This window comes from Hibiscus syriacus, unplaced genomic scaffold, assembly GCF_006381635.1.
Source record: "Hibiscus syriacus cultivar Baekdansim isolate YM2019G1 unplaced genomic scaffold, ASM638163v2 tig00111671_pilon, whole genome shotgun sequence".
Lineage (NCBI taxonomy): Eukaryota > Viridiplantae > Streptophyta > Magnoliopsida > Malvales > Malvaceae > Hibiscus > Hibiscus syriacus.
Window position 1 is genome coordinate 1,496,594 of NW_024063152.1, and position 22,197 is coordinate 1,518,790.

The window sequence follows — 22,197 nt, forward strand, 5'->3', positions numbered from 1 at the left end:
AGGAAGAATACTTGCAGGCTCTTCGGCTTTGTACTCAGGGCCTTACTAGACGTGACGGGGTGTATGGTTCTGGGGAACCTACACATTTTGTTCGTGACTGATGGGGGTAGTTTCTTATTTTAAAATAAAAAAAAAACATCTTTGATAAACTGATTTTACTGGAATATTTTTATTAGTATGTTTTTATATATTGTTTGGAACACACTGGACTTTTTAGCTCATTCTATAAATTTTAACATTTTTCAGATAACAACATACCGTAAGCTAGTAAATTTGACATCAAGGGAGATCAACTACTTTATTTTGTACGAACATATATCTCTATATGCTTTCATTTGTATTTGGTGACATGTATTTTTCTATCGTATTTGATAAAATCGTATTATCGATATTTTGTTCTGTATTATCTATAATGTTTTATAATATGTTTTTAAATATAAAAAGAAACTCTGAATGTGATATGTGACCGTTTAGGTTTGGGTCTAGCGTTCAGGCCGGGTCTAGGGGTTACATTTATTATATCTTTTATACTTCCGATAATATTTTATTTTAAAAATATATTTAAAAATAGAATTATAAAATTATATTTGATTTATCAAATAAAATTATAAAACTATATTTGATTTATCAAATAACATTATAATATGAAAAAGAATATGAAGAAATATAAATGTATATCTTATATAGTTAAATAAATTCGTTAAATTTCACCAATTCACATCATAACAACATAAATATTTGTAATTAAATTTGAATAGAAACTGAAAAACTCGATTCAATTCGACTCGATTCAAATTTCATAAATTTAACTTGACTTGAAAACTTTTTAAATAAAATTGAATAAAAAAATATGAGTCATTAACTTGACTCGATTGATAGTCATCACTAATTATATTTATTAAATTGCCATAAATATAATATAACAATAATAATTTTTAAACTATTCATTAAATATATAATTAATTAATTAATTATATAATTAATTAATTAAAAAATAAGATGGCCGAGTTGATCTAAAGCGCCAGTTTCAGGTACTGGTCCGATAGGGCATGGGTAGAATCCCATTCTTGACATAACTATTGAGTTTGATATTAGCTCGGCCTATGGGTCCAAACCCCGTTCTTCGTTTTATTAATAATATTATTTTTGTTATTGTTTGATTTATTATTACTACTATAAATTTTGTTACAATAACTATAAATATATTGTTAATTGGGTCAACTAGAAATTAGGTCACCTATCATTGCTCGGAAGTAGTAGGTAATAATGGGAAATTAAGCCTAAAAAAACCCCTTTATTCTTCAATAACACTCCTTTCAATTTCGTTTTTTTTAAGGAAAACGGACCTCATTAAAAATCTCTCCTAATCAACATAACATATTGAATCTACGAGGGAAAAAGAGTCTAACTGCATAAACCAACTACCTCTGAAGAGATAATATCGGGACAAACTGAGTCAAAAAATAATGAAAACAAATATATACAAGTCTATTTGGCCAAAGCATATGCTACAGAATTACAAGATCGTTGAATAAGATAAACATGAAATCTAAGACAATCCTGGAAATGTTCCTTTACTAGTCGAAGATGACAAGCCAAGGTAGATAAATCTTCATCATCATGAAGCTGCTTATTCACCAAAAGAGCACAATCAGATTCAAAATGTACATTCTCCCATCCGTTAGCAAAAGCCAATGATAAAGCAGCACTAAAAGCATGAATCAAGACTAAGTTCGGATCACCAACATTGCGCATAGCCTGTGCTAAACCACCCAAGACTCTCCCTCGATGGTTGCGAGCCACAACTCTGACAGCAATACAACCAGAACTCGGGTCAAGGAGCCGTCCAGATTGATCTTCACCACACCGAGAACCGGAGGACACCAATGGAAAGAGTAAGCAGCAAACACCAATTCATCTAAACTAGCAACAATACCTGCACCATAACCACGACGATGCGCGCAAGGAGCCTCCAGAAAATCTCAATGGATAACCTGAGAATTAACAAGAAGATTCCAAGCAGGTTGTAACCTGTTATCATGAACAAACGAATTACGCCCATTCTACAAGTTCCAAAGAAGTGTAATCAAACTAGCAAATTGTTCAGTTCCCAACACAAGCAAACATTGCTCAAACCACACCAATGGATCATCAATAGTACAAAGAAAGACCCGAACTGGAAAATCAGCAAGACGGATAGCCTCCTGTGAGCTCGGACACAATCATAAGGCATGCACCACCATCTCATCAGTCGTGCCACACAAAGGACAGATTCCATCCAACAAATATAGGGGCGTGTTTGAAAAATTACCATATAATTATATTTAGATATAATTAAATTGTTGTAACGTGTTTTGGACATTTATTATAATTTTTTAGTCTCGTTAAATTGAATGTAATTAGAACTCCTTAATTACAATCTTCAATTCTTAAGGAAGAGGTGAAAATTAATATAATTATGTGCAACACTTTAATTTTATAACTTATATTATTTAAAATTTAAATTTATACAATTATAATATATAGTATCGAACATGATATAAGTATAAGATGGTAACAAGTCATATCAGGTTGTGTTTTCGATTAACCTGACTTGAGAAGCATACCCCTTTATCTAAATTGAACTTGATATGATCCTAGTTTAGGGATGTCTCATCGGACCCAAAACTCGACTTGAATTTTGAGATATAAATCTATACATGACATGACCAAACCCGATACAAATATATGTAAAAGAATTTTATTTTTATTGGGCAAAATAGGGGTCTAATTAAAAAATATAGAGAAATGAGCATTATAGAAAATATACATAAAAATTATATTATTATCCTTGGTCAGGTCAGATCGAAGATTTTTTACCTTAAGCCCAATCTCGACATTATCCGACCTCACTCTTTACTAAATTTAACCCGACTTTAACTCGATATTTTTAAAATGATCATATAAATTCGAATCAGAATTAATAAAATTTAGATCAAATTAATAATCTTACATAAATTAAGATAGTAATTACATTTTTATACAATTATACATTTAAATTCAAATATACCCTAAAGATATATTATGAATTAAACAAAATAATATAATATAAAAAACACGAACCAAACGACCTCAGTAGTTTGTTGTTATCTTTTGAGGTCTCGAGTTCGAACATAACATCTGCAAGTTATATGAGCGTTCATTATCAAATAGATGAGTGTCTTTCGAACAAATACTATCTTATATTCACCTAAGCTAATAAAAGATAATATATTTAATTTTGAATGATAATAATTTCTTTAATATGACGTGAATTGTTATTTTTATAACGTTATAAAATAATTAATTTAATTAATTATTTCAAATTTAAATACATATTTTAAGGTTAACTATCCAAATAAAACAATTACATTTTTATTATTTTAATATATAAAATAAATTTCGATAATTAAAGTTATAGTTCACTTTTTTGGTAAAATTAGCGCAATAATGTTGGCATTAAAAATTATTTGAAATATATAGTGAAAATTATTTAGAGATTTAAGGTATTTGTTGTAGTGGATTCATGAGGGCATGACGAATTTAATAAAATATATATTTTTTATTAAAACTTGTCACAATGACATGACACGTTCTAATAATTTTTTTTTATAAAATTCGTTTATAAAACTCATTATGCTAATATATTTTATAAAACTCACCAATTCTAAATCACTATAACAAATACCATAAATTTTCTATTAGCCATGTTTCTCTAATTTTTTCTGTCTACATAGTTTTTTTTTAATTTCCCCCACTTTTTGTCTTCTAATGCTTTTATCTCAGGCTTAGAATAACTACGTCATATCTGAACTCGAGATAATAGGGTTAAGATGGTCGAGTTGGTCTAAGGCGCCAGTTTTAGGTAATGGTCCGAAAGGGCATGGATTTGAATCCAATTCTTGACAAGTTATTTTAGCTCGGCTATTTCCCTATAGGCCATGTAGACACCCGTTTTTGTCTGGGTCGAAAAATATTATTAATTATTATTATTATTATTAACTAATTTACATGTTTTACAGGTCCAAACCCAAAACCCAACAAGCCCCTGAAGCCCAACCACAACAGCAGCCCGATTGAAGCCCAATACCATACTCGGGATTCGAACCGACCCGAACCAGGCCCGGATCCGACCCGACCCAGTGTAATTTGGGTTTTGAAACCCTAAAATAGTCAACCACCGCTGCCAATATTTCTTCATCCAGCTGTCACGCGTGTGAGTCGCACCGAACACTACCGAGCCACCACCGAGCAAGCTGAACTGTCGTCGTTGTCAACAGTGGTCAAACAGTGCAAAAGAGAAGCAAAATTAAAAAACCAGCCAAAGTCAAAAGGGAAATTATTATACCTAACCCCGAAAAAAATACCAAATGATTTCACCTAAACATGTTATTATCTTACCAAACACAAAGAAATTAACATGCAAGAGGATAAGGGGATTCGGTGGAGAAAAAAAGAAATAAATTTGGGGGGGTATTCGAACCAAATAAGTGGGAAGTAAAAACCGAGAGGAAAATTATAGGGGTGGTTCGGGGGTTTTCCCGAAAAAAAGATATCAGAGAGGAATCGATTCGAAAAGGAAAAATAGAGAACTAAGAGAGAAATGGGGAAAAAGAGAAACTCACCGTGCAGATAACGTCCCTAGCAACCTCGTCGGAGTGCAAACAACCCCACCGAAGGTAAAACCTTCACCTTTTTCAGATCTAGGGTTCGAATAAAGGGTTATGGTTTATATTTGGGGTATTAGGAGGTTTGTTTTCGGAAAAATGGGAAGGGTTTCGAGTCGAGGTTGGAGAGAGGAAGTTTTTGGGTGGGTTTATTTCTCTTCGGCCACCGTGCTCCGTCGTGAGCGTCGTCGCAGGCATCACCGGCAGTGGCAGATTCTCTCCTTTCAGTGGAGAGAGTTAAGAGGATTTCCCTCTTTCTCTCTCTACTTTGGCTGGAACAAAAAAGGAAATGGGAGATGATTGGTTTGAGGCCTTAATTTTGGCCTTATATTCTAGCATCGAAACGCTGTCGTTTCGAAAGGGGAGGTCCCTCATCGTTGTCTTTTTTATTGTTATGGGTTAATTACTATTGAGGTCCCTCATCGTTGATAAAATTTTATTTTAACCATTAATGTAAATTTGTATTATTTTGTTTCGAACCTTTACTTTTCCATCGTTTACATTTAAGTCACTAGTATATTTATATTGCAATGTTTGTTAATTTTCGATTTTGGCCATCATATTTATAAATGCTTTATTTTGGTCATTGTTTGACATTTTAATTTAATTATTGTTTAGCCCTTTATCTTTATGCTTATTTCATTTCAGTCCTTTAAATTGTTTATGGGTTATTTTCATTTTTAGTACTTGTTTTATTTAATATTTTCAATCTAGGCTATGTTTTATTTGTAATTACTGTTTTAACCATTCAATTTTTGTATTTGCTATTTAGTCCCTTAAATTCCTGTATTTGCTATTTTAGTACATCAATTTTATGTTTTTCTCCATTTGGATCCTTGTAATTTCAAATACTTACTTTTTGCTCATTTTATTTCGGTTTGTAATATTTATTTATTTTCATTTTAGTCCCTTTTGTATGAGTATACATGTATGTGTATTATGTTAATTTTACTTTACATATTTATATATGTATATGTTGTTTATTACGATATGTTGATATATTAATTAAATTTCAGTCGATATGCCCTTCGATTATTTTCAAGAATGTTTGTCGTAGAATGGGTGTGAAATGTACCACCTTACAGAGGAGGTGCGATTTAATACAACATTTGAACGAAAGGAAAATTTGAAATAAATCAATTTCTATTTTAATAATTAATTTTTTTCTATTATAATTCAAATGATGCAATGAGTATTGTTGTAAATAGTAATTTATTTTATTTTATACAAATTGTCTATATTTAATTTATATTCGATTTGTACTTTTTATTCGAAGAGGGGAGATTCTTTACGGACAAGAAATAGTTGAGATAGCTTTCTCAATGGAGGATTGCAAATCTCGAAATCTCTTTTCAGTCTAATGAATTTTCTTTAATTAATTCGAGGCAAATTAATTAAATCTCAATAAATGGATCATCATTCAATTTTATATTCGATTTATCATTTCTACCATTTACGACAACGTGTAAGCGACACAATACCGATTTTGGGCGTTGTGGGGGTGCTTATCCTTCTCCACACGTAACCGACTCCCAAACCTGTTTTAATACGATTTTTGGTAAACGCATAATATTTTTGTCTTAAAAATGATTTTTCTTAAAATTCTTTTTAAAGGACGTTTTTAGGTATTCGACCTACCTTTGCCCCAGAAGCAAGGTTGTGAAGTATTAGATCCCCACTAAGGCTGACGGAGGCTAAGTGTTCGTCTTTGCAGTTGTACATAACACCAGCTATTGAGCTGTTATGACCCCTTAACCACTTGATACAACGCTTCCGCTGCAAATCCCATATTCTTACAACTTGACCACTTCCCCCTGAACATAATGTATCTGGATCCCTTGTTGCTAAAGCTAATAGCTAAAATAGACTCCTGCAAATATAAGGGAAATTATGATTTATAAATTTGACTAGGAAGGCAATGGATGTAATTATTTAAAACTCCGGTAGCCTTGTAAACCAACTAAGGACAGACATTAATGAATTAGAAATTTCAAGTGTCATCAACAAATAATAAATTCCGGGTGTCGAGTCATCAAACCTTGAGGGTTCTAGTTTCACAATTGAGAGCTCATACTTTTTTCTTCTTTTGGCATAAAACATTATAGCAACTAACTTGATGAAATGGACACATTATAGACTATAGAGGAATGCAAAGCACAAAATGTTTGAAACAAGCTTTCCCATCCATGCTACTTAAGCGCATCCTCCTCTCTTGCTACATACAATCATTGATGCTAGAAACATGTGATTATAGACAGAAAGCACAATTATATATTGTTCATTATACTCCTAGACTACAAACAACAATACACTGCACGACACGCCCACAATGATAGAGAAGAAACTTCAGAAAGCAAATGAATTTGAAACTACTCTCTTTTGTTCATAAGTAACTCGATGTAAAACATGATTTAATAATCTACAACTAGAGTCATCCAAAGTCAGCTGCCAATCAACATAGCACATCCTATAATTAACTTCTATATCGTCATGTGTGTATATGAAGCTAAAGACCCTACAGCATCGACAACACAGCTAGGGACATAGCACATAACTATTTTGGAATTAGCATGCATGAGCTACCTGGAAATGAACAATATATCCCACTCCAAAAAAATTATGTTTCAAACAATCAAACTATAAGTATTTCAACAATACTCAACAGTTTAAATCGTAGAGAAGGATTACCTCAATGTTATCTCCACTATCACTCCCATCAACCGGAATTGTCCCAATCCTCTGCCCATTTTTCCGCCACAAGGATATCTTCTAATCCTCTCCAGCACTCGCCACCACTAAATCTGCAATAACATTTGCTCAGCTGGAATCAGTGCAAATAGCTATAGACAAGTAAAACCAAAACAGAACAGAATTGAACTGAATTTCTCATCATAATTGCTAAATTCAAACGAAAATAGGAAATGGAAATTAATTGGAACCTGGTGGTTAGATAAAAAGGAGTGTAAGTAAACCCTACGTCAAAGCAAAAGAAAGCGACGAGGCCAACAATTTTTAAATTTTTCCGATTTTTCCTTTCTAAATTTTGAAGTGTGTGGGCGCCTTTGTCCTTTGTGATTTATAGTTTATAAATTTAAATGTTAGATTAAACTAATGGAGTTGAATTGAATTTATTTTTATTTAAAAATTATTTTTAATTATTTAAAAATAATTGAATTTATTGAATATTTTTAGTGGTAAAAACAGATGTTGTTTTCAATAGTATATTTAGGTTAAATTAGCTACCTCCATAAAGTGTGTATGTATTGTTGATTGTTTCACTTATTTCTTTTAAGATTAATTTTTTCACTAAACTTACTCTAAATCAACTAATATTCTTCTAAAGTTTGATATTATAATATTTTGATCTCATGCAACAACAATATGATTAGGTCAGCTTCGAGATATATTGTTTGTCTTCTCAAAAATACATTTCAGATCATTTAAAATTTTAAAAACTATTAAAATGGTGAAATTTCTATGTTTAATTTCGTGAATTTTAAATGAATTTAGAAAAATATCTAAATCAATAAAATGATTGAAGATGATTAGATAAATTTACATATATAAAATATTTATAAAAGATATCAAAGAATGATAATTTATAATTATGACTTAAAATGAGCGAAAAAATCTAATGGAGAAAATAATAAAAATATTTCTTTAACTTTTACATCAATTTCCAATTACTAAATTATCCTAAATATTATAAAATTAATATAAAAATTAGGGATAAAATAGTTTTTTTAAATTCAATAACAAAATTAATACACATGTTAAAATTTAACGATTAACAAGATATTTTATCTTCAATATTATAACTTAAATGATTACATTTTTCAGAATATAAACTACACAAATAATTTGAATATATTACGTTGATCATCATTTAGTGTCGATCATTGTTTTTTTACCTATTAATCTTATAATATTATAAATTAACACTAACGAAAGATAAATTATTGAGGTTAGTAATTAAAAAGAGAGTTATTCGATTTTTTAGATTCGAATAAAACGTTTACGTGTTGTATATACATTGTCAATGGCTAAAAAAATCTTGAACGTGTATTATCTTGTAATCATCTCATAAAAAAACCATTGATGAAAGAGTTAATTACGCAAGTCATCAAAGAATAATAATATAAGTGTTTTAAAACTTAACGATCAATTTAGAATAAGAATCATAGTCTATGTAATTATCTGTTAATACAATTATTAAAAAGAAAAATCAATTTTACAGCTTCTTTGCTCAAATCATGTCTGATGTCAAACCAAAATAACAAGGAAAGCTCGTTCTGGGGAAGGGGAAATGCATTCTATTATGCTCCCTAAAGGTCTAGAAATGAGGCACTAAAAGCATTGGCTGTCAACTAAATCTCCCAATATCAACTTCAATCCTCTATGTTCCAATGAAAGTATACAATATTTGCAATAAGGCATTCGAACAACAGCTCGGGGCATTTTCTCTACCCCTTCCTACCCTGTTCTTTTTCAGGGTCACCCCGTGGATTCACAATGCTTACCACATAAGCATTACTCATTCTCATGCACCAAAAGAAACGATAAATCTTTGAAACAAATTAATCATTAGATGTGAGCACTATGCTCTAAATTGCAGCTAATCATCTCATAACATTTGATTGCACCTAATTATAACCATACAAACAACTCAATCGGTGAATAATCTGAGAGATACGAAAAATCATTTTGAGGACAAACCGGACACTTTTTTTTAGAGTTCCAACAACTCCGACCACACCTATGTGCTGCCAGACTAGATATCTATACATGCACCGCAGATTAACTGCTATAAAGAAAAAGACAAAACATGGAGGTGGAAAATAGAAGCTTATGCTACACGAAAGCAGACTAGTAAACTTTTTTACCCTACAAAATGGTTTCCACAAAGGTGTCACTTACGTCACCTCCAGCAAAAGTTTGGATCCTTCAATCTTCAGTTTCAACCATTTTTGGAGACTGATAAGGATAACTAGATTAGAGAAAAAGAGATACGGTAAATAATATAAAGTAGCACTGAGAGTTGTTTTGACGTTTAACTAGATGAATAACAAAGACTGATATAAAAAAAATGAGAAACATAATTAACAATTATACTAAGCATCATATGGATTTAAAGTGAAAAAGATTCAATTTTTCGTGTGCTGCATTCTGACAATAACAAAACTACAAAACACATTACCAATCATCAATATTCTCACAACGGACAGAAGAGGAGGACATTGAAGGAGAAGAAAGCAAGCAATCGGGTAAGTGGATACTGAGGACAAGGGGGCTGATCACTAAGTTATACCATAGAAAGAAAATCACTTCCATTTTTCTCCATTAGAAGCCCTTTTTGTCTTTTCCCTACTTTGATGTGATCCAGGGAGAATCCTATGGCCTGAATCTTAAGAGAGAGAAAGAGATAGATCAAAGAAGGTATTTTCTTTAGTTTCTAAACTTGGACCATCAAAAAATATTATGAGTGTTTCTAGATTGGTTCGACAAAAAGAGCTTTATGATAACAACGATTCAATATTGTTTCCACCTAAAAGCTTATGATTACAATTATTTAAATATCATCGTAAACATATTCAGGCTGCATGATACCGATTCAATATTGTTTCCACCTAAAAGCTTATGATTACAATTATTTAAATATCATCGTAAACATATTCAGGCTGCATGATACCTGAAAAGGCTAAAACATCTAATACTATATCCAGAGGGAAGTAACAACCAGGGACGGGAAGTAACAATATTTTGTCGTCTATAAGAGCAGCCACGGGCAGGCAGTTAAAACAATCAGTAAAGCTTTTCCAAAGTCTCACATTAAACCGTCGCTTGCATTCATCATAAAATCCATATATCCGATTAATAGATGCACATTCATGGTTTCCTCGCAATAGAAAAAAGTTCTCCGGATACTTTATCTTATAAGCAAGTAAAAGACATATCGTTTCCAGACTCTGCTTGCCACGATCCACATGGTCACCTAGAAATAGGTAATTGGCATGAGGTGGAAAACCCCCATACTCAAACAGCCTTAATAAATCACTATGTTGCCCATGTATGTCACCTAAAAGCAAAAACAAACAATTTACAGTAAGAAACAATAAAATACAAGAAAATGATGGTAGTAGTGTTGTCACACCCCATAAATTGCCACAATATTATAAAATAATTATATCATATAGCACTAAGATATAATAATGGGATTCATGGGATTTTAAGCCTTTAAAAATCTTTAGTGGCAGACATGACCTATCCACCATCCCATGTTGTAATTTTTTTATTCAAAACAAGAGATGGTGGTTTATATTAAATATTGGGTGATAACCCATTATTTCTGCAAAAATACCCCCTTCTCGTGCAGTGAATCCAAAACTGATTTTTTTTCATTAAGCTCACTCTTGACATCATTCGGCCTGTCTCCTCTGATCGGCAGTGGGGTGCACCGTCGTGTCCTTCAGACTCAGCAGCGACCATCGGTCCAACCCCGACTAACTCAGTTCCAAAATCGGTCCCAGTTAGGTCGAATTGAGAAGGGAAATCGACACTTAAAACCCTGATCGTCATTTTAATTTTATCGATTCCGACCATTTTAACGATCGTATTGTTTCACTGCCCCGATTTCAGACTCCTCGTAGCCTTCCAATAAAAACCCAGTAGGTGGGTTGAGTTGAAATTGACGTTTCGTCTGTCCGCCGTAGGTAAAGTCAGATCGTTTAATTTGGATAATATTTCAGTGTTTTAACTTGAAAACATGTTATAGTTGGTGTTGGTTTAGATTATTGTAGCTTAGGGAGTAACCGAATGTTGAGCCGACCCGACCGTTGACTCGACTAGTGAAATGTGTAAAAAAAACTCGGGTGATATTTTTGTAAATATTTTTAAAAGGGTGCCTAATACATAATTAATTTCTGTTCGGTGCTATTTTTGTAAATATTTTTAAAAGGGTGCCTAATACGTAATTAATTTTTGTTCGGTGATATTTTGTAAATATTTTTAAAAGGGTGCCTAATATGTAATTAATTTTTGTTCGTTGATATTTTGTAAATATTTTTAAAAGGGTGTCTAATACGTAATTAATTTCTGTTCGGTGATATTTTTGTAAATATTTTTAAAAGGGTGCTTAATACGTAATTAATTTCTTTCCGGTGATATTTTGTAAATATTTTTAAAATGGTGCCTAATACATAATTAATTTCTGTTCGGTGCTTTTTTTGTAAATATTTTTAAAAGAGTGCCTAGTACGTAAATAATTTCTGTAAGGGTGAAGTTGACTGTTGACCACTGTTGACCATAACTTTGACTGGCGTTGACCGGCCATTAAACGGCCGTTGATTTTGTCCGGGTATACCTATTCTGACATTTTTCGACGTCCCGAATCCGTTTTCGAAGTTCATTTCGCCAAATTTGAACCCGAAGGCCTCCAAATTGTTAGTCAAAGTGGTTGACTTTGACCAAAACTTTTGAAAAGTCATATTTTATGTTTTTCGACGTCTTGATTCCGATTCCGCAATCGGTTTTGTCAAGCTTTGAATGATTAAGTAAGACTTGAGACTGATAAATTATTATTGTTTGAAGGTACAAGAGACTCTCCTGATCGCTCGACAGCTAGACCCAGCTTCTCTAGATCAGTTAAACTGCGTGGACCCGTATTCACTCGTATGACCCGTAAATCTTATGATTTCAGAAATTAATTATGTTACCCGCTAGTAATGTAGTGTTATTATGAATTAGGTTCGAAAATTGTAGCAGAGTGTGGCGAGGCCAGTACTCAGTAGATCTACAATTTGACCCTATTATCGAGGTGTGTTCCCTATGTACTGTTTTATTATTTTATATGTTTTGAAATATGGTACACTGAAATCTATGGTTTACTGCTTATTGATACACCGACTTACTGGTGATGGTTTATAGACTATGACTGATATATGATTATTAGTTTTCACTGATGTATGATAACAATGATTACAGATTTATGGAAATTATGTTTACTGCATAAATTATATTTTGAAATACTGATTTTGGGTTGGATTGAATTACGGAGGTATAGATATGATCAAACTGGTAAACCTTACGGACCTAATGTGACTCTTGGGAGGCTCACGACCCCCAAGATGCTCCATTAGGTTGGCTCCCTTTATTGTGTGCTTATGGTAAGCCCTACGGACCTAAGGATACAGGCCCCAAACCCTATCCTTAGGTGGCTTCCATTTTGCTGTGTGCTTAAGGTAAGCCCTATGGATGTAGTTCTGGGGAACTGCAGATGGTGTACAGGAGAAGAATTTAAACTACGAGTTTCAAAAGTTAAACTTCATTATGATTTTATAATGATGTACTGAACTATTACTCGTCTATTGTACCTACTATGATTTTATTGTACTGTTGGGACACACTAAGCCTAACTCACTTTTCGAAAATGTTTTTCTCCCTTTCAGATACTGTTGGTTAGATACCCCAGATCAAGCACTTGGAGGATCAACATATATCTTGAAGTACATCTTATTGTAATGTTTTTATATTTCAAGTTGATTTTATTTTGGTAACATGGATCTTTATTTTGAAGTATTTGTTTCAGTTATTTTCGCTACTAATATTTGGTTTATGGTGATCCAAATTTCATGACATGTTTTAAAGTTTAAATTTTTAACTATTTAGTTTTATATTCATGAGTTAGGTGTTATCGTAATTTATTATATCCTTTTATAAATGTATTTATAATGTGATTTTACATTGATCGAATAAGGCTTTTGAAAAATGTCTTTAAAATCATGGATGTGATCTGCTAGACTTAGTCGAAACGGATAGGCTGAGTCTAGGGGGTTACATTTAATTGGTATCAGAGCATTTGGTTTTTAAACCACGGACTGTGTATGAGTCCAAATTTAAAATACGGTTTGAAATGTTTTACAAAGCAAGTTATTAAGGTCATGTCACAAAGTTTTTACGATTTAAATTATGTTCGAGACTCCAAGTGATTATTTAACCCTAGGTTTTATCTTATGTAGTAAACACGAGATCTACCAAAATGAGTGCTAGACGTGGACGTCGAACTAGCCATGGGCGAGGTCGAGTGGCTAGATTCGCAGACCTGATCGATGAGATACGAGTAGATCCCCCACCTCCAATAGGTGATCCCGCTTCTACGACCCCAACGAATCTGCCTCCTGCCGCTGGTATTGGCATGACTACACTGATCATATGAGCGACAGATTTTGAGCCCGAGTCTACCGGAGTTGCTTTGGATGAGAATTTTGGCAGACAATTTCTACAATTGATACAAGGAGCGGTAAGAGCTGTGGCGTTGTATCCGAGGTTCCTATTTCGCAGACTCTGATTGCCAATAGAGTCAGAACTTTTGGGGGACAAATTGGTGAAGCTCCTACTGAAGTGGAAGATTGACTCTAGGATACATAAAGACATATGGATCAGTTGGGTTTGGACCCAACTAAGAGATATATGGGTGCAGTAGCGATGTTAGATGGCAATGCCCACACCTGGTGGGAGTCAGTGGACAGTAGTGTTTCAGCTGATCGTTTGACTTAGGATTTCTTTAAGGAGCGCTTTCGGAGCAATTTTCTGGGAGAGCGTTATTTAGCTCAGAGACGACAGCAGTTTCAGGACCTGGTTCAGGGAGACATGACCGTTTCTGAGTATAAGATCGAGTTCTTGAAGTTACTGAAGTATGGATTCAGTATGGTACCTACCGAGAGAAATCGATGTCGTAAATATGCCCTTGGACTCAGATACGATCTGTGTAGGCAGGTTGTGACCCATCAGGATGAGATTTTTGACGTGTTGGTGAGCAGAGTGAAGGATGTTGAGGAGGTAAAGACCTTGGCTCCAACAAGAGACTGTGTTGATCGAGAGCGACCTGGGAAATTTTCTGGCCCGAACGAGTTCTCTGCACGTCCTGGAAAGAAGACTCCTACTTCGGGTCCTTTAAGAAGCAATACCAGTTCTAGGCCTGCAGCATCTTCACTTTCAGTTGTCAGTCGAGGTAGTTCATCGTCGTTTTATCATGGGCCCCTATGTGATTATTGTGGTAATTGACACAGAGGAGAGTGTCGTAAGAAGATGGGTCTTTGTTATCAGTGTGGATCTAGTGGTCATTTTCTGAGGGATTGTCTACAGCTAGCTTCGTCTGAGCGGACTGCTACTCAGACTCTTATACGTTCTCAGGCTTCAGTACAGACCCTAACTAGAGGTCGTAATCAGGGAAAGCCTTCTAGATCAGTATCCAAAGCCGATAGTAGAGCTCGACCCCAGCAGAGTCGAGAGCCTGCAGTTTCAAAGACTAGACAGCCAGCTGTGGTTTACGCCACCAGACGTCGGGATGGCAGATATGAGCCTGAGGTTATTGCAGGTACATTTACTATTTATTCTAATCCATACTTCGCATTACTGGACAATGGCTCCACCCTGTAACACCCATCTCTCATATACCTTTATGTATACAAGATACAAATGTCCCATCACTTTCGGTACAGTTTACTGTTTAAAAATCCATTCAAAAATAATTTTCTTTTTAAAAGATAAATGATATTATAAAAATATCATATCATACGAATTATGCTTCGTTATATAGAATTTAAAACAAAAGATTTTCTTTTATGAATAGTACCCGTGAACAGTAATGAACAGTACATTGAACAGTGTACCGATGCATTGCTACAGTAACATGAACAGTGCATCGATGCATAAAACATCGAATACTAAATGTGTATCGATGCACTGCTATAGTGCATCGATGCATAAAACATCGAATACTAAATGTGTATCGATGCACTGCTATTGTGCATCGATGCATAGCTACAGTACTGTTACAGTAATGCTACAGTACTGTTACAGTATTTCCAGTAAAAACATACATTAAACACTTTTATTAAAATCTATTACATGCCGACTAAAATATAACTAAAATAGTTCAATATGTCATACGGTTACTAATGAGGCGATCTTGACTGAATGTCCAAATATCTCCTTACTCAACTGTATTCAACCTACGCATGAAATAAACATACGTTAAGTATTACTTAGTGAGGCATAATTATTCGCAAGTAACAGTTCTATACACAAGTTATATTCTGGTATATAACCTTCAAGAATTCTTTAATTCCAATAGATATACCATAATTTGCATTATTGATGCCATTAAACTCATTTATCAATCATTATTGGAATCCATACATTCCATAGGAAATTTATATAAGTCTTGTAATTTCCTTTTTATATTGGCACTCTCAGTGCTCTATCTGAAAGATCATGCACTTAGTATGCTTCCCCTTTCATTTTAGCACACGAAGTGCCCTATTCAAAAATCCATACCCTTAGTATGATTTTGTTACCATTTTAGCACATAAAATGCCCTATGTGAAAATCCATACCATTAGTATGATTTTCTTATCCTTGTAGCACCCTTAGTGCTTTATCTGGAAATCTATACACTCAGTATGATTTCCTTACCATTTTAGCACAATCAGTGCTCCATATGGAAATCTATACACTCAGTATAATTTCCTTATCATTTTAGCACACAAAGTGCCATTCGGTAATCACTATACATACAACAATAAATTATGCTATTATAGCTATTACCACATGTACGTACATAATTAACTGCACTCACCTGGTTCGCCTGCTATTATTTCCAATATGCAAATCTGATTACTCAGCTACTTTGTCTTTGCCTTTCGTTTTGCTAGACTCAGGAGCTTGGTTTCGATCTACTCAAGCATCCATTAAAGACACATTCAATATCACATATTAGTATATTGAAATCTTTCATTTCTTAAGATAAAAGAAAGGCTATTTTTGTTTATTTATTTAAGTCATGCATCGGTACATTTCGTAGTGCATCGATGCATTCTTTCACAGATGCATCGGTACACAACCTATGCATCAATGCATATATTACATTCGATGTTTTCATCTTAAGGGATGCATCGATACACTACCTATGCATCGATGCATTAACTTCCTTCGATGTTTAATTATTTAAGTGTGCATCGGTGCACTCACTTATGCATCGATGCATCTTGCCCATAATTTACATTTTGAGAACGAAAATCACTTCATTCCAACTCAAATGCTCCATATTTCAACCCCTTTCATACACTTAACTCAAATACCTTCATTTAAACTCATTTATACACCTTTACCACATCCTTAATCTCAAAATCTTATCTCCTACATGAGATTCAAGAATCATGCCTAATTTTCAACATGTTCTAAATCCAATTCTAACACTTCATATTTCTTAATTAAGTTGATGACAAGTCAATTCTATAATAAAACATCCATAAACCTTCATATTTGATCATATCCCTCAAAAACCCATTTTCTTTAATCTCTAATATTTCATCAACAACTTAGTTTTAATCTCATTTAAACCTTCATTTAGCTTCCATAACATACAAAGCTTCAATCCCCAACCAAAAATCGAAGAAAATAACCATTAAATCGAAAACTTACCTTTGAGCTGAAGGTGAGAGTTTTCCACGCAAGAAGAGAAGAAGATGAAAGGGTTAACCCCTATTCTCCTCTTCATTTTATCTTTTATTTTATTTCTCCACTAATTGAATATTAAATTCAATTTAATCCAAATGACCAAAATATCCCTTTACTCATCCCTTCTTACAATTTAGTCTAAACCATGAATTCTATTCATCCTCATCTTTCATTATTTAATTTAATTAAATCATCATATTTTTAATTTATTTTGTTTTAGTCCATAAATAAATTTTTGGGGCATTACACACCCACTCCTATGTATCAAGTTCAGCGTCTCAAAACATTCAGATTCCGATTGAGAACACTGATAATACTGTTATGAGTCTATTAGGACAGTCAGTGTTAGTGAGTAAAGTATTCCGGCAATATCCTCTAGAGGTTCAGGGAGAAATTTTCCTCGCTGATCTTATGGAGCTTCCTTTAGAGGAGTTCGATTTAATTCTTGGGATGGATTGGTTGAATAAACACAAGGTAAATATTGATTGCGAGTACAAGAGAGATACTCTGAAGACTTCTGATGATCAGATTGTGGTATTAATTGGTGAACGCCGCGGCTATCTCTCCAATATAGTTTCAGCTATGGAAATTAATCGTATGGTCCGAAATGGATATAAGAATTTCATTGCTTGTATTTTGAACACTAAAGGTTCATTCTCCACGATTGAAGAGATTCATACAGTTAGCGAGTTTCCTGATGTCTTTCCGGAGGAGTTGCCTGGGTTACCTCCTGATAGAGAGGTAGAGTTCGAGATTGAGACTTATCCAGGATCTGCACCTATTTCTATGGCACCTTATCGCATGGCTCCAAAGGAACTTAAGGAGTTGAAGGTCCAATTGCAAGAGTTATTTGATCGAAGATTTATTCGGCATAGTACCTCACCCTGGGGAGCTCCAGTTCTGTTCGTGAAAAAGAAGGATGGGTCGCTAATGCTATGTATTGACTATCGGAAGTTGAACAAGATGACGATTAAGAATAAGTACCCACTACCGAGGATTTATGACTTATTTGATCAATTACGAGGAGCTACTGTATTCTCTAAGATTGATTTTCGTTCTGGGTATTATCAATTGAAAATTAAAGGATCTGATGTTGCTAAGATGACTATTCGCACTAGATATGGTCATTATGAATTCTTAGTAATGCCTTTTGGTTTGATGAACGCTCCTGCAGCTTTCATGGAATTGATGAATCGTGTGTTTCGGTCATATTTGGATCAATTTGTGGTCGTCATCATTGATGATATTCTGATCTATTCTCATGAAGCAGAGCATAATGAGCATTTGAAGATCATTATGCAGACCTTGAGAGAGCATCGCCTGTATGCAAAGCTGAGTAAGTGTGAATTTTGGCTTCAAGAAGTATTGTTTCTGGGGCATATTATTTCTTCACGTGGCATTCAGGTTGATCCAAGCAAGATCGAGGCTATTGTGAATTGGAAATGACCCAAGAACATTTCTGAAATCCGTAGTTTCTTGGGTTTGGCTGGATATTATCGACGTTTTTTTAGGGCTTTTCGATCATTGCTGCTCCTTTGACAAAGCTGTTAAGGAAGAACGTACAGTTTGACTGGGGGGAGGCACAACATGAGATTTTTGAGAAATTAAAGTCGGTTTTGACACAAGCACCAGTGTTGATTCAACCTGAGTCTGGAAAAGATTTTACAGTGTATAGTGATGCTTCACACTCAGGACATGGTTGTGTTCTAATGCAGGAGGGTAATGTGGTGGCTTATGCTTCCCGTCAGCTGCGACCACATGAGTGTAATTATCTGACTCATGATTTGGAGTTAGTAGCAGTGATTTTTGCCTTCAAGATTTGGAGACACTATCTTTATAGAGAGAAATGTTACATTTTTACGGATCATAAGAGCTTAAAGTCTCTTCTGACGCAGAAGGAGTTTAATCTGAGACAACGTCATTGACTAGAACTTCTAAAGGATTATGATTCTGTGATTGATTATCACCCTGGTAAAGCTAACATTGTAGCGGATGCTTTGAGTCGAAAGACGGTAACAAAATTGAGGTATTTAATGGCTAGGATGAATTTATATGACGATGGTACTCTGTTAGCATAATTGCATGTTAAGCCAACCTTGGTTGATGAGATCAAAACTAAGCAGCCCCTTGATAGCTCCTTGTTTTCCATATTTGAGCAAGTAAAGCAGGGGACAAGCTCAGATTACGCCCTTGATCAGGATGAAGTTTTATGCTTCAAAGGTCGGTATTGTGTGCCTGATGATGCTGAGTTAAGGTAGACTATCGTTACTGAGGTTCATAGTAGTCCATATGCTATACACCTCGGTGGAGATAAGATGTACCAGAATTTAAGAGAGAGGTATTCTTGGGTCGGTATGAAGAAGGACGTCTCAGATTTCGTGGCTAGGTGTTTGACTTGTCAACAGGTTAAGGCAGAACATCAACATTCGTCAGGTTTGTTATAGCCTATCAAGATTCCTGAATGGAAATGAGAGCATATTACTATGGATTTTGTTACTAGCTTACCTATGACTCCAATGAAGAATGATTGTAACAGTCTAAAAAAATAATAATAATAATAATTGAGGATTAAATTGAAAGTTTTTAAAACTTGTAGCCTATTTTAGGGATGAAGGAAATTCAGGGACCAAGCCCTGAATTTACCTCTGGAGTGTCGGCAGACATGCATATTAAGTGTGAAAATCATTCTGAAATCATAATGAATTTCATCAAATTTCCTTCCCCAACGCCTCTCATTCCAAACACGATTCCGACGTCGTCTGACCTCCAATCATCGATTTGAAAACACCATCTTATTCATCATCGAGCAATGAACAAACCCCTTAAATCAATTGAAGTGAAACGCTGCCAAATGCCATGAATTTCAAGTAAAAGTCTCGATGTTTTTTTTAGCACCACAACCGAGAAAATCTTAAATTCATCGCCGATCGTAGCTCCGTTTTCGACACCTCCTGCACCATCGTGTTCCTTGTGCCATTTCGAGTCCTCTGGTGTCATCCTTGGTCTCCGTCGGCGGCGGCGCGTGAGGAGGTGAAGCGGTCAAAGTTTCCGATTTGTTGAAATCGAGCTCTCCACCGTTCAAAATTGTGAACCGAGCTTTGTAAGTGACTTAAAATCGCTTAGAATAATTTTTAGAAAATTTTCCGTGATTTTTAGAGCCTCAAAAACAACCGCACGCGCCCCCACGCGCCGCCATTGCGCGTGGGGGAGCTTTGAACCGTTGGTTTTGTGTAGTTGACCGGTTTGACCGGTCTGACCCGACCGTTGACCCGACCTGACCCGACCCGTTGACCGTTGACCGTTGACCGAGTGCTATTTTCGTAATTATTTTTAAAAGGGTGTTATTTTCGTAATTTTTTTAAAAGGGTGCTATTTTCGTAATTTTTTTAAAAATATGGTGCTATTTTCGTAATTTTTTTAAAAGGGTGCTATTTTCGTAAATATTTTTGAAAGGGTGTTATTTACGTAAATATTTTAAAAAGGGTGATAGTTTCGTAAATATTTCCAAAAAAGGTGATAATTGTGTAAAATGGTTGATCATCTGTTGACCTCCTTTGACCAGAACTTTGACCGGCATTGACCGGCCATTAAACAATCGTTGACCTTTTTCGAATATACCTATTCTCACATTTTTCGACGTCCCAAATATATTTTTGGGGTCCGTTTCGCCAAATTCGAACCCGAAAGTCTCCAAATTACCAGTTAAACCCTTTGAATTTGACTTTGACCAAGAATTCAAATTTTCGGAATGTCATATTTTATGTTTTTCGGCATCCTGAATCTGAATCTGATTCCGAAGTCCGTTTTGCCAAATTCTGATCTGAAATCCCCGAATCGAGCTTGTTAACCCAAAAGGCTTAGTATTTTAGCATTTTTGATTATTTATTTGAGATATGGTTAAGGAATTGATTAAGTAAGATATTTTATGAAGGTACTCGTTTTTCACCTGAGCGAGGATCAGTCAGGTCCGGTGTTGTCCGTTCGTCAGATCAGTTCGAATCGCGTACTATAAGAATTACCCGTAAGTTTCTGTATATTATTTAAATAAAGATTAAGATTATTTATATTAGAATTCCAATATGGGTTTTTCCATTTCGTAGGATCTAGCGCTGCAGCAGAGCGTGATCGACAAACCCAGTAGTAGGCTTCCCTATCTGATTTCTTAGACTGTTACAGGTGTGTTTCCTGACAGTGTTATTTTATTGTTTTAAAATATCATTCGAATTATTTCAGAATGGTGATGATTTAAAATATTGTTATGACATGATACATGATACCTGATTTCTGAATAATGGTTACCGACATCTGATTACTGTATTTCTGTATATGACTTTCAAGCATGACCCATTTTCATGTTTTAATGGATTAATCACCATTTTTACTCGAATACATATTTGTTTATTACTGTCATTGGGGGGAAAATATTGTTGGAGGAAGAATACTTGCAGACTCCTCGGCTTTGTGCTCAGGGCCTTATTGGTCGTGACGGGGTGTATGGTTCTGGGGAACCTACACATTTTGTTCGTGACAGATGGGGGTAGTGTTCATATTTTTCAAACATGTTGCATAAATCGATTTTATTGATAATATATTATTAATATGTTTTTGTATACTGTATGGGACACACTGGGCTTTTTAGCTCATTCTATAAATTTTACCCTTTTCAGATAACAGCAGACCATAAGATAGCATATTTGGCATCAGGGGAGATCAACTACTTTTATTTTGTACGAACGTATATCTCTATATGTTTTCCAGTTGTATTTGGTGACATGTATTTTACTATTGTTTTGGGTATATCTGTATTATCAATCTTTTGTTTTGTATTACTTCTAATGTTTTATAAACGTCGTTTTAAATATATATGGAATCTTTGAATGGGACATGTGACTGCTTAGGTTTGGGTCTAACGTTTAGGTCGGGTCTAGGGGGTTATAATGATTCAGTCTGGGTGATTGTTGACAGACTTACCAAGTCAGCTCACTTCATTCATGTG